The 13,432-nt window shown below is 44.4% G+C and overlaps 1 long non-coding RNA gene across 1 annotated transcript in view; it reads left to right on the top strand.

Moving 5' to 3' along the window:
• The first annotated feature begins 21 nt into the window (after positions 1-21).
• Positions 22-13,432, top strand: part of LOC136792047 (uncharacterized) — a 138,308-nt gene continuing 124,897 nt past the window's right edge. The window contains exons 1-2 of the long non-coding RNA XR_010835193.1: positions 22-117; positions 8,682-8,854. This is a non-coding gene — a long non-coding RNA (uncharacterized lncRNA). The remainder of the gene's footprint in view (positions 118-8,681; positions 8,855-13,432) is intronic.

Genomic DNA, 13,432 nt, shown 5'->3' with positions numbered 1-13,432 from the left:
GCGCGGGCTGTGCCCGAGGGCCCTGAGGGGCTGGCGGGAACACCCGCTGGCTCGGCTTTAGAGGCCGGAGGCGGGGAGGCAGCCGAGCGCGTGTGAAAGGCACGTTCGCTCCTCAAGGTGAGCGACTCGAAAACCCGGTAGAGTGGGGGTGTCAGACGTTCTCTGTCGAACAGTTTTAAACCCAGCTTTTCAGGTCAATCACCGTCTGAGGGTGTTTTTGAGTTCTGCCAACGTATTTAACAAACTGTTTTTATGGGGAAGAAACCCTGAGAGTTGGGAGGGCCTTTGTCGCCTCGTCCAGGTCCCGGAGGAAAAAAATTCCGATATTTAGATGAAGGGAGTTGACACCTGCGGACCAGCTAGAGCGAGCCAGGCTCCGTGTTATCGTCTGAGCAGCACTGCAGGGGAAACGCTGTCGCCCTGTTTTGCTGATGCGTAATGTGAGGGCCGCGAAGATTAATTAGGCGACTTCCCCGAGGACCTGAGACTTGCAAGTGGTCAAAGTCCCAAGTAATTTTATTATTTGTGCTTCATCATAGGTGTGTGTGTGTGGGGGGTCTAGACTGAAGGCCGTGTAGAACAGTTTGGACTTACTCTGAACCCCTTCTTCAGATGTTGCAAGGTGATGGTTGGTAGGCTGAGCTGAGCCTCTCAGAGACTGGAGACCCTCTCTCAGGCTGACTTAAGTAACCCTCGGGGGTAATGGAAATGCCTGAGAAGAAATTGAGATACTGGAAGACTCGCTGGGCTCCGGAAGGTGACACACCGCTCATAGAAATATTAATTAAAAAAAAAAAAAAAAATCCGGGCTTCCCTGGTGGCGCAGTGGTTGAGAGTCCGCCTGCCGATGCAGGGGTCACGGGTTCGTGCCCTGGTCCGGGAAGATCCCACGTGCCGCGGAGCAACTAAGCCCGTGAGCCATGGCCGCTAGGCCTGCGCGTCCGGAGCCTGTGCTCCGCAACGGGAGAGGCCACAGCAGTGAGAGGCCCGCATACCGCAAAAAGAAAAAAAAAAAAAAAAAAAATCCCTTACTTGGTAAGCATATTTGGATGGTGAGACTTTTCGGAAGACAAGTGCAGTCTACTCGGGCTTATGCCTACTATATTTTACACAGAAAAGTGGGGTATATGGGAAATTTGCTGTTTTTGTCAAAGTATCACTTAAAAAATATAGGAGCATGTGTCAAAGATTGACCTAACCCATTAGTTAGGGAAGCAGCAGGATGATAAACAAGGATTTGAAACACTGGTTTATAGAGTCGGTGTAAAAATGAGTGCTGCAGTAGACTGCAGGGTTAGGTGCAAAACTGGCTCATGTCCTGCAGAGCAGTAAGACCGTAACCTCTGGGGCACCATTTTTTTTCCCCTTTTGGACAAATCAGGTGCATCTACTACTAGCTGTCGTTTACTGAAGACCCATTCGATGCCAGTGTTTGAGTGAGGGGAGATGGTGGAGAAGACAGACATTCCTGGCAGAGAGTTCATCTTGGGTCCACCTTTGGGCTGTTAAACCGTTCCCAGGAGTGCAGGCCAGGCCGCTTAAACGTGGTTGCTATGGCCTTGTGGGTGGAGGCCAGTACTCCGCCAAAGGGAGTTTGTTCAGTGTTCCAGCTGAGCGTGAAGACCCTTGTATCCGTGCCCAGGAGAGTGTGCTCTGTGTCGAGGCCAGTGGAGATCCACTGAAGGGCAAACCAGTGTGTGTGGGCGTCCAGGCCTTAGTGCAGTCATCTGCTCCCCATATACTCCCGCTATGTCCTCGGAGTGTAATGCTTCTAGAGAAGATTAAGAAACGCGGAAGGCCAGCCAAGACCTCACCTAAAGCTCTAATCATCCTGTAATAGGAGCGGGTTCCCCCAGTGCTTAGGAAGGCTTTGGGAGGGGGGCGTCCCACCTGGTTAGATCTTAAGAGTGTTGATTGCAGGGGAGGGGGCTGCCTAGGAGGGGAGTTGATCCTCTTCTGCGTGCAGAGAATCCCGGCCACCCCCTCGTGGCCGCAGGTGCCCGGGAGGAGCTGTACCCTGCTGTAATGAGTCTTAGGGGCACAGTGTTGGAGCTAAATGTTTACTTTTTAACATTACAGAGTAGAATCTACCATGTTTGACACTCCTGCAGTCATAGTATTATTTTTATTTCCGATCTTTAAACCATCAGGTGCTGTTATAATGATGTGTGAAAAGCCTGTCGTGCTCAGTCACGAGGGACATTCTGACATCGTTGTTTAGTTAACGGTGCAAACTGGGAGCCGGAAGCACCGGGCTCCCTCTCTCTCACTGACACATCACTTCTGTTGGTTGCCGTGTCCTGGTGATCCTGCCTCCTAAGTATTTTTTCATTTCCCCTCCTTTTCCCCTACCACTGTCTTACCTCAGGCGCTTATCATGTTTGGGTTACTGTTGCTTAGATTACTGGGTTACTATAACAGCCACTGACCGGTTTTGCTGATCTCAGCCCTGCATCTGCAATCCACTCTCTTCCTGCTTCCTGACTGATCTCGCTAGCTTGTAAACCTGACACGATACTCATAATTCTCCCCTAATCATCCCCCCCTTGGCTGAAAATCTCACAGTGGGACCCCTTCGCCTCCGAACAAATCCAAACTTCTTAGCCTGACCTATAAGGTCCTCAAGACTTGGCCCTAGCCTACTGCCCGGTTTATCTCTCACCAACCCCACACTTGAACCTTTTCGTTTCCGGTGAACTTGGGATGCTCAGTTTCTCCGACTCTCCGTATTTGCATGTCCTCTCATGCCAGGCTCTATCTTATCTAGGAAGTCTCCTCTGACCCTCCACTGGGTGTGTCCCCTCCTTCTGTGATTTCACAGGAGATTTCCGGTGATCTCCTGAGGCTTCTCTTTCTCAAAGTAGCTGTCACGATGTTATGTGTGTGGTGAGTCATTTGTCTTATTACTCACCCAAGGGACACCGGGGGGAAGTCTCCTACCCTTATGGTAAACCTCATTTTGCCCTTCTCCTGACACACTCCGTGACACAAAATACTCTGTGAATGTGTGTTAAAAGTTCTTCTCTCCGCCATATTTTTCCATGTTTGATAATATGTTGTGAGTAAATTGTACCTTTTTATTAAGTTGTCAGAAGGAATTAACATCAGTGTTTTTGTGCTTTGAAATATTTCTTTTTCAGTGATTGGTAGCTCCCGGAGAAAGAATTTGACTATTGTTAGCTTCCTGCAGTAAAACAAACTAGAAAAAGTGGTACCAAGGAAACTATGGTATTATTAACTCTATAAATTTCTGGGGGGAAAACATGTTATGTCTTCCATTAGTCGTTAAAGATCGTTAGTCATGTTCTGTGTTCTGTATCACAACTGTTTCCTGCAATGACATTGCTTGAGATCAGTTAAACCTATGCTGTTATTATGCTTTCTTTTCCAAATTAATGCTCGTTTCTTTTTCCTAGTTAGGCTTTGTATCATCTTCCTACACAGCCTTGTATGTTCATGTCAGAGATATTAATGGTAGTCTTCTGGAATCTTATATGCTTTTGAGTGTTCTTTCCTATTCCCAATAGTTATGATTTAGAGAAGAAAGACATTTCAGAAGTAAACATTTGACTCACTGTTTTACCCCTGCCTTAGTTCTCTTAGCTCTCATCACCTGTGTGATGTGTTCATTCACCCAAGGCTGGTTTTATCCACTTTTTGGGGGTTGTTTGTGCAAACATTAAACCAGCCTTGGGCTCTAGGATTACTTTTCAACTGGCAAAGAAATCTCCCTCAGGCATCCCCGTCTGAGAATGATTGGAACTGATAGATATTATTGTGTAAGAAATGGCAGGTTTTTTTCCAGAGTCCTCCCAGTTTTTCATGTTTACACCAAAGCTTAACTTATAACCTGTCCAAGTGCATAGAAAAGAACAAGAACAATGGCCACAACAAAAAATCAGCTGAAAAGAGCCACAAAAAAATCATAAGCTCTGTATTCAGCCCAGTGTTATATAGTATACATTGGTCCCAGGGTTTTGAAAGAGAGCATCCCTGTTTGGTGGGACGGGGGCACCCTTGCTGACCAGCAAAGGTGACCCAGACTCTCCTTTCTGTATAAGAAAATTTAAAGTTCTATTCATAAATCACCACTTTAAGACTTTAAAAAAAGATTGAAAAGATACCGTCAATCCTCACTATTCTCAGATTCTGTATTTGAGAATTCACCTAACTTGTGAAAATTTATTCGTAACCTCAAAATCAGTACCCCCGGGGCTTCCTCTGTTATTTGCAGACACGTACAGACTTGAGTCTCCCTACACGTGTGTTCCCAGCTGAGACTGATCAAGGAGACCTCTGCCTTCTTGTTCTAGCCTACACTGTAAATAAATTGTCCTTTTTGTGGTCTATTTAGTATAATGTTTTCCACATTTCTGTTTTTTGTTGTTGGTAGTGGTGGTGCTGGTGGTGATTCTGCTGTTTAAATGGTCCACAAGTCTAGTGCTGAAGTGCTGTCCAGTGTCCCTAAGAGCAAGAAGGCTGTGACATGCCTTACGGGGAAAATACGTCATTCAGGCAGGAGCTACAGTGCTGCTGGCATGAGTTTGATCCTGATGAATCAGCAATATATATTAAATAAGATGTCTTTAAACAAAAATACGTATCAAACAAGGTTCTTTGTTGACCAGTTGATGAAAATGTTGTGACCAGAGGCTCACAGGAACCTGGCCCTGTGTTTTTCCTCGGAGCCATGGGACAGTATCCGCTAATTCAGTATTCACTAACTACATTGACTTTGGAGAATCTAACTTGCAAGAATAACAAGAATTAACTGTCTATGCAGCAGTCAGAGCTTAGGTTCTCCTAGAAGCAGACCCCAGGAAAGGAGTTTGTTTGGGAAATGATCCCAGGAAACATGGGTGTGGGGTAGGAAAGTAAGACAGGAGGGCAGAGGCGGCCAGTAAAGGGTGAATTACCAAGCAGATTACTTGCAGAGGCAACGGATGGTCAACGCAGGCAGCTCTGGGAGCCAGTGAAGGACATGTGCCTTGGAGTTTAGTTCCATTACAGTCCAAGAAGAGAGTGTGTATGAATTCAGTTCCTTTAGATTTGCTCAAGTTCGTTTAGCAAACCATACGTTGAGAGCCTATGGTCTATCCTGGTGAAGTTTGCACGTACCTTAGAAAAGAATGGGTATTCTGTCATGGTCCGATGGCTATTCTCTAAATGTCACCGACTGATTTTCTGTCCACTTGTTTTGTAGATTTCTGAGAGAGGGATGTTGGTGTTTCCAAGTACAATTGTGAACTTACCTATTTCTCTATTCAGTTCTATCAGTTTCGGCTTCATGGTCTGTTGTTAGGCGCATACAAGTTGATGGTTGTATGTCTTCTTGATGAATTGACTGTTCTATCATTATGTATTGTCCCTTTTTATCTCTGATAAATAATTTTCCTTGATATGAAGTGTAATTTATTTGATATTAATATAGACAATATTTGATATTGATATAGACAATATTAATATAGATATTAATTAATTAATATTCGATATTAATATATATTAATATAGACAATATTTGATATTAATATAGACAATACAGGTTTCTTTTCATTGGGATTTATGTGGTTTATCTGTTTCCAAACTTTTAATGTATGTATTGGGTTGGCCAAAAAGTTCGTTCGTGTTTTCCTGTAACAGCTTACGGAAAAACCCGAACAAACTTTTTGGTCAACCCAGCATATCATCATATTTAAAGTAGGTTTCTTGTAGACAGTATATAGGTTTCTTTGGTTTAAATCCAATCTCACCATCTTTGCTTTTGAAATGGTGTGATGTAATGTGTTTATCCATATGGTTGAATTAGTCCCACCGTTTTGTGATTTTCTGTTTGCTTTCTCCGCTTTCCTTCCTCTGCTCCCCCTTTCTGCCTTCCTTTGAGTATTTTTTTTTTTTTTTTTTTTTTTTTTTTTTTTTTTCGGTACGCGGGCCTCTCCCTGTTGTGGCCTCTCCCGCTGTGGAGCACAGGCTCCGGACGCGCAGGCTCAGCGGCCATGGCTCACGGGCCCAGCCGCTCCGCGGCATGTGGGATCTTCCCGGACTGGGGCACGAACCTGTGTCCCCTGCATCGGCAGGCGGACTCTCAACCACTGCGCCACCAGGGAAGCCCTGAGTATTTTTTTAGTATTCTATTTTAATATATCAGTTAGTTTTTTGGCTATATCCCTTCGTGTTGTTTTAGTGGTCGCTCTAGGGATTATAATACACAGGTCTAAGTTTTTACAGTCTGGTTAGAGGTAATTTTTTTTGTACAGTTTCAGGAAAAACCTAGAAGGCTTGCAAAACCACATAGGTCTCTTTACCACCCCCCTTTCTCTTTCGGTGTCACAGGTATCGTATTTACATACACTGACAGCTTCCCACACAATGTTAAATTGTTGCTTTCAACCTTCATACATATTTTAGAGAACTTAAAAAGAGAAAAATATCACTTAACCAGATATTTATCATTTTTATTGTGTTTCCTTCATTCCTGAAGTTCCAAGTTTCCCTCTGGGAACATCTTCCTCCGGTGGAAACTTCCTTTAGCAATTTCTCTTAGAGCAAACATACCCGCAGTGAATTCTTTTGTTTTCCTTCACCTGAGAATACCCTTATTTTACCTTCACCCCTGAAGGATATTTTCACTGCGTATAGAATTCTGCGTTGGTATTTCTTTCAGCACTTTAAAGATTTCACTCCACCACTTTTATGAATTCTAACAAGGAATCCTTTGTATTCTCTAGCATCTGTGGTATTTGATTATTATTCCCCTACACAATGTATCATTTTGCTATGGCTGCTTTCAAGACTTTATCTTTGGTTTCCAGCAGTTTAATTTTGATGTGTATATGCATGGGTTTATTTATTTTTTTGAGTTTACCTTGTTTGGGACTCACTGAACTTCTTGAATCTCTAAATTTATGTCTTTCACTAAATATGAGGAGTTTTTAGTCATCATTTCTTCAAGTATTTTGACTGTCACACGTCTTTCTCCTCTTCTTAGGGACTCCAACGATATGGGTGTTGTCCCACAGGTCCCTGTGACTGTTTATGTTTCAATCCTTTTTCTGTCTGTTCTTCAGATTGGATCATTCCTATGGATCCATCTTCAAGTTCAGGGCACTTTTTTCTGTCATCTCCATTCTGCTCTTGAGCTTCCCAAGTGCCTTGTTTCTTTTTTTTTTTTGCGGTACGCGGGCCTCTCACCGCTGTGGCCTCTCCCGTTGTGGAGCACAGGCTCCGGATGCGCAGGCTCAGCGGCCACGGCTCACGGGCCCAGCCGCTCCGCGGCACGTGGGATCTTCCCGGACCGGGGCACGAACCCGTGTCCCCTGCATCGGCAGGCGCACTCTCAACCACTGCGCCACCAGGGAGGCCCCTTGTTTCTTTCAGACATTCTATTTTTCAGTTCTAAAATTTCCATTTGGCTCTTTCTTATAGTTTCTCTTTTTCTGCTGACAGTTTATCTTTATTTTCATTTTAGAAGTGCTCACACTTACCTCATGGAGGAAGGTTATAAATGGCTGCTTTAAATTATCGACTCCTGTTGGTTTTATTTTACATTGCGTCATGTGTTTGGTCTCCTGCATTTGACCCCTTGGATTTTCTGTTTCTGATGCGCCTGCTTTGGGCTGCCCAACCCTCACTGCCCAGTCCTGCACTGGGCAGTGCTGCACTTGATGATGCCATGTCTTGGGTTCTCAGCTGGGCTATTAGATCTCTGCTGATTAGATTCTCCTTCTTCAACAGTGTCTTTGATCCTGCTGAACAATTTGAATTAAATTGAAGTAAGCACATGCGTTGTAGAAAATTCACAAGGCCGACCCAGCCACTGTAACACTTTGTTTATTACAATAAGATTATTACCTTGAATAACTCTTTTCATTCTAAGCATCTGTGGGATTCCATGGGGAAGAAACATGGTGCACATTCCATACCACCCAGCATTTTCAGCCCAATTAAAATTGCAGGCAGCCTTCTTGAATGCCATTGTGTACTTTACAGAGACCCCACAGGTGCCCAGCCCAGATGGAATTAACCCATTAGTGCTGCTGTCAATCACAGGAAGTTGAGACAAAGTGTTTATTAACATTATTGACCTAAAAGAAGGATCTGCCATTCATCTGCCATGGTCACCTGCTTCATTAACTTATTGGCAGCATTTAGCAAGGCTGGAAAATTGATTGATTGATTCATTCATTCATTCCCTCCTTCAGCAGACATTTTTTTTTTCTTTTTGGCATGCTGTGCAGCATGTGGGATCTTAGTTCCCTGACCAGGGATCGAACCTGTACCCGCTGAGGTGGAAGCGCGTAGTCTTAAACACTAGACTGCTGGGGAAGTACCAGCAGACATCTTTTGATCGTTCATTATGTGTCAGGCGGCGGCAGCAGAGGACTCTGCTGGAGTGCAGCTGAGCCTGGGGTGCCCACGGAGTGACGAGTTTGTTGAGGAGAAGCTGTGGAACGGCAGGTCTCCACTCTTTCTGCTGAGGCAGAGAAGGGCGCGTGAGGCTCCAGTAGAACCGCTCCAGGAAGCCACAGGGGAGGGAGGGTCTTAGGACCCATTTTTGCTATAACAACATCAATAGGAGTTCAGTAACTCTTAAAAGTTGAGCAATATCGGAAAGCCGCAATGTGCCATACGTATCATCCAACATTACCACAGAGGTCGGTACAACTATGTTTGTAATTTTACAGATCAAGAAATTGAAGCACAGAGGAGCCTAAATAGCTTTTGCCCAGCGTCTCCCAGTTCCTAAGTGGATGATGTGCTCCGGAAGCTCAGATGCTGCTGACCCACAGCGTTTTCTCTGTGTGATCAGAGAGCCAAGCGCATGGATTACAGTGAAAACATACATACAGAGTTTCCGGTAAGCAATACTTTTTTTAAAGTCAGAAAATACAAATATTGTGTCCAAAATAATCAAACACCTTATTGTTTTAATCCAAGTGGCGTCTGCTCTGTGTTCAGTTGAATTCAGATAAATGAATTTGATATAAATGGAAAAGGATTACAGATGAGAGAGGTTTGATGGAAAACTCTCAGGAAAATATGTTTATGGGTTTAAGACCATCTGACATGAATATGTGGAGATTTTTATTAAAGGAAGAGGATGAAATTAATGAATTGTAATTATTGCTGATTGTTTTTTTAAATTGTGCCAAAATACACATAACATAAAATTTACCTTCTTAAAGCTTTTTTATTTTTTTTTGCGGTACGCGGGCCTCTCACCGCTGCGGCCTCTCCCGTTGCGGAGCACAGGCTCCGGACGCGCAGGCGCAGCGGCCATGGCTCACGGGCCCAGCCGCTCCGCGGCACGTGGGATCCTCCCGGACCGGGGCGCGAACCCGCGTCCCCCGCATCGGCAGGCGGACTCTCAACCGCTGCGCCACCAGGGAAGCCCGTTACAGCATTTTAAGCCTACGGTCCAGCTGCTTCAAGTACAGTGATAACAGTGGGCGTCCAGCTGCCAAAAGTTTTCACGCAGCCAAAGGACACTCCGCACCCATTAAACAACAACGCCCTGTTCTTTCCTCTCCCAACCACTTCTCTACTTCCTGTCTGCGAACTTGACTCCTCTAGGGACCTCATATGAGTAAAATCATGCAATATTTGTCTTTTGCAATGGGAATATTTCAGTTCTCACGATGTCTTGAAGGTTCATCCACATTGTAGCCTGAGGTGTCAGCATTTCCTTCCTTTTAAAGGCTGAACAATATCCCATCGTATCTGTCGGTGACATTTTGTTTATCCATCCATCTGTTGACGGACACTGCTTCCACCTTTTGGCTACTGTGAATAATGTCTTGTGAACTTCGGTGTACACTGCTTTGAGTTCCTCTGGATATGGGCCCAGTTGTTGATTATTTTTAACCAACGTTCTCCAAATAGTTCTCTGAGTCTCTTTCCCAACAGATAAGCTATCTGTTATAATAAATAGGGAGAATAGGTAATTTCTGCAAATTTTCTGGGCGGAATCCTCTCTCGGTTTACAAATTGTATGAGTTAGCTTTCCATTTTCTTTTATTTTTTTCACTTTTTTTTCCTACTGAAGTATAGTTGATATACGATATGAGCTTGCCATTTTCTACTAGAAAAGTAAGACTAGAAAATAATTGACCTTCATTGAACCAATTGAGTTAAGAGAGTTGTGATTAACTATTAACTCGGGCCCACAACTTCTGCCGCAGAGCAAGTTGAAAGGCTCTGAGAACCTCCTTGCTTTGGAGGACGTCCCTCCAGAGTGAAGAAGTTCAGGTGGAAAACACCGCTGCCTTGGTCATCATCTCAATTAAATACAGAGCACCTTCCAGACCAGTGACCAGAGTACCCGCTTCAGGCCGAGGGCTGGAAGCCGCGCAGGCGTCAGCTGCCTTAGTGTGGGAATGAAGGCACCATAAAAACCCTTTGGGCCGGCCTCTGACCTCTGATATCCTTCAGTTTCCATTTCTCTTCAGTGAAAAGAATCAGACTGGTCTGAGAGGAGAGACCACCTTCTTGTTTTGCAGGTCTTAGGAGAATTGAGGAATTTTTCTTTTTTCCCAGCCTTAATCCACGTGGCACGTGTGTATTTGGATTAGAAAGGGTGCCTCAGCCGGGCATATGCAACCCCACGAGAACCTGGCCTGGCGAACTGAGCTGGCTTGACTTCAGCCCTGCTCTTTGTCCCTTCGTCCAGGTGCCCTGAGATAACACGCATCCGTGCACACCTGTGCTTATTTCACGGCACTCTGGCGGCCCTGATGTCAGGTACATATTGTGAGACAGTAAATGTTTTGTTCATTATGCAAAGTGCCTGGTCGTTTGGCCCAGTGAAGAGCACGGAACTCTTCCGACAGGCAGACTTGGGAGAGCTGGAGACGGGAGCTGCCGCTGGTCTGGGGTGGGCCGGGGAGGCCTTGGGGCCGTGGAGACATGTGGGTATGTGGCAAGTGGGGAAAGACGCTCTATCTTCAAAAGATATTTTGTCCGATTCCTGTTATGAGCCAAAGCCCATGCTATCCGGTACAGAGCAGGCCTTTAGATAAGCAGTCGACACTGTTGTAGGGTAGACACTATAGTATATGCTGATCTTCTTTGGGAATATGCCATAGAAGGTAGAGAGCTCTAAAATTATGTGTCTTTCAGAGGATTCTACTCTTTAATATATTCAAGGGAATAAGGACTCAGTAGAAGTGTGTATTTTCAAAGAGAAATAATAGATAAAACATGAGATGATCCATGGGATGTTTCACCTTGTCTGTCACTAATGCTGGGTATTTAAAGGCAATACATTCCTTCCTAACTCAAGTAAAGTAATGGCAGATACACCAGAGGCCATAAATCTTTTTAATGTAGCTGGGGTTAATTTGCTTAATTGTATATTCCTAAGCAATGATTTCTTAAAACTTTGTACTCAGTTGATTTTCAGAAGCGAGGATCAACTCTGTCGCTGCTCTACCTTTTTGAATTCATATTGAGTACTAATTGCAGATCTCAAGCCCAGTAAGAAATGATTACATTGAATCTGGATAACTATATTCCTTTCTGTTGAAATTTTCCACAGGAAAATGTTTACTTTTTCTGGTAAATTACAGATATTGAAAATTGCAGTTCATTCCTCAGCGTCTTCGGGAGGTGCTTATGAGTGCTTACCATGAGCCAGGTGTGTCCTAAACGCCAGGAAGATGGTGGTGAACCAGAGTCTTGCTTTCAGGGAGCTCACATTCTGGTGCAAGGAGGTGAAAAATAATAGACAAATAAAATAATTTCAATATTAAATATCATGTAGAAAATAGACCAGGGTCCTGATTTTAAAAGGTGCTGGCTGGGGCTTTGTCAAGAAAGACTTCTCAGAGGAGGTCAGGTTTGAGTTGAAAGCCAGGTGATGGCAAGAAGCTACACATACGAACGTCTGAGGGGAGAAAGTGCCCAGCAGAGGGAACCAGTGCCAAAGCCCTGCGCCAGGAAGAAGCTCGGGAGTTCAGGGAACAGAGGAGAGACTGCTGAGGCTTTAATCTAACAAGAGATGGGGAGGATGGGCAAAGCCGAGGAGGAAGAGGAGGAAATGACCCCAGCATTTAGGACCTTGTAGGTTATGTTCAGACTCTGGATTTTATCCTGAGATTAAAGAGAAATTATTGGAAAAGTTTAAGTAGGAAGATGTCTTGAAAAGGCCAGTCTGGAGGCAGAGTTGGAAATGGATGGCAGAGCGAAAGAGCAGTCAGGGGTCAGTTTAATTCAGATAAGAGATGAATTGGAACCACGGTAGAGCAGTGGAGATGGAGAGAAGGAAGTCGACTTGGCATGTGTTTTGGACAGAGAGCCTTCAGGACCTTAGGACTAATGGATGGCTGTGGAGTATGAAAGAAGGATATGAGTTAAGGATAACTTCTAGGCATTTGGCTTGAAGATACGGTGGTGCTATTTACACGGAATTGAAGACTAGGAGAGGCACAATGGAATGAAGTGGGAGCGAAGGATCCTTCTTGACGTCTTACCATAAGATGCATAGCAGAACAATGTCAGGGAATAATTAGAATAGAATATGATGCAGCTGTTATAAAGAATGCACTTTTGACTTCCAAGCGGAGGAGTTAAGTTGCAGTTAAGATACCTAAATTCAACCGTAGTTCTTGAGCACCCTCTGTGCTTGATACTGAGAGGGACCAAAGTGAAGTAGACAGCATCTCTGCCCTCAGCAGCTTTCTGTGTACTGTGGGGTTCAGAGAACTAGGTAAGTGAACAGGAAACTGTAACTTGTAGGAATTGTAACTGCTAGAAGCAGCCCTGAGAGCCCCGTGGCCTGTAGAAATGTGCTGGGGAGGTATGCACCTCCTTCTGAGGGCAGCTGGGATGGTGGCTGGCTGGCTGGCCTCCGGCCGAGCTGCACGGCTGGGCGGCAGCGGAGTCACTCACACTGGCCTGGCCAGGCTGCCTCGGATCTTATCTGCATCTCAGCGGTGTCTCCGGTTTTAAGGTTTCCAGTGAGCTCAGAGCCATGAGGAGGTGAGGTCTGAGCAGGGCCCAGGGGGATGGGAAAGTCCTGTTAGGATCTCCACTGCTGCATCCGCATCCTACAGATTTTGATATGTTGTATTTTCATTTCCATTCTGTTAAACATAGTTTCTAACTCTCCTTCTGATTTATTTTTTATTTTTTATTATTTTTTGATTGAAGTATAGCTGATTTACAGTTTTGTATTAATTTCTGCTGTACAGCAAAGTGACTCAGTTATACATATATATATATATATATATATACACACATTCTTTTTAATATTCTTTTCCATTATGATATATCCCAGGACATTGAATATAGTTCCCTGTGCTGTACAGTAGGACCTTGTTGTCCAACCATCCTATATGTAATAGTTTGCACCTTTTGATTTATTTTTGACCCATGGATTATTTAGAAGTATACTATTTAGTTTCCAAATATTTGAGGATTTGTTTTTCAGAGATCT

Source organism: Kogia breviceps, chromosome 10 (assembly GCF_026419965.1).
Source record: "Kogia breviceps isolate mKogBre1 chromosome 10, mKogBre1 haplotype 1, whole genome shotgun sequence".
NCBI classification, from domain to species: domain Eukaryota; kingdom Metazoa; phylum Chordata; class Mammalia; order Artiodactyla; family Physeteridae; genus Kogia; species Kogia breviceps.
Note: the sequence above shows the minus strand (reverse complement) of the source record. Positions and strands in the feature narration are given on the sequence as shown.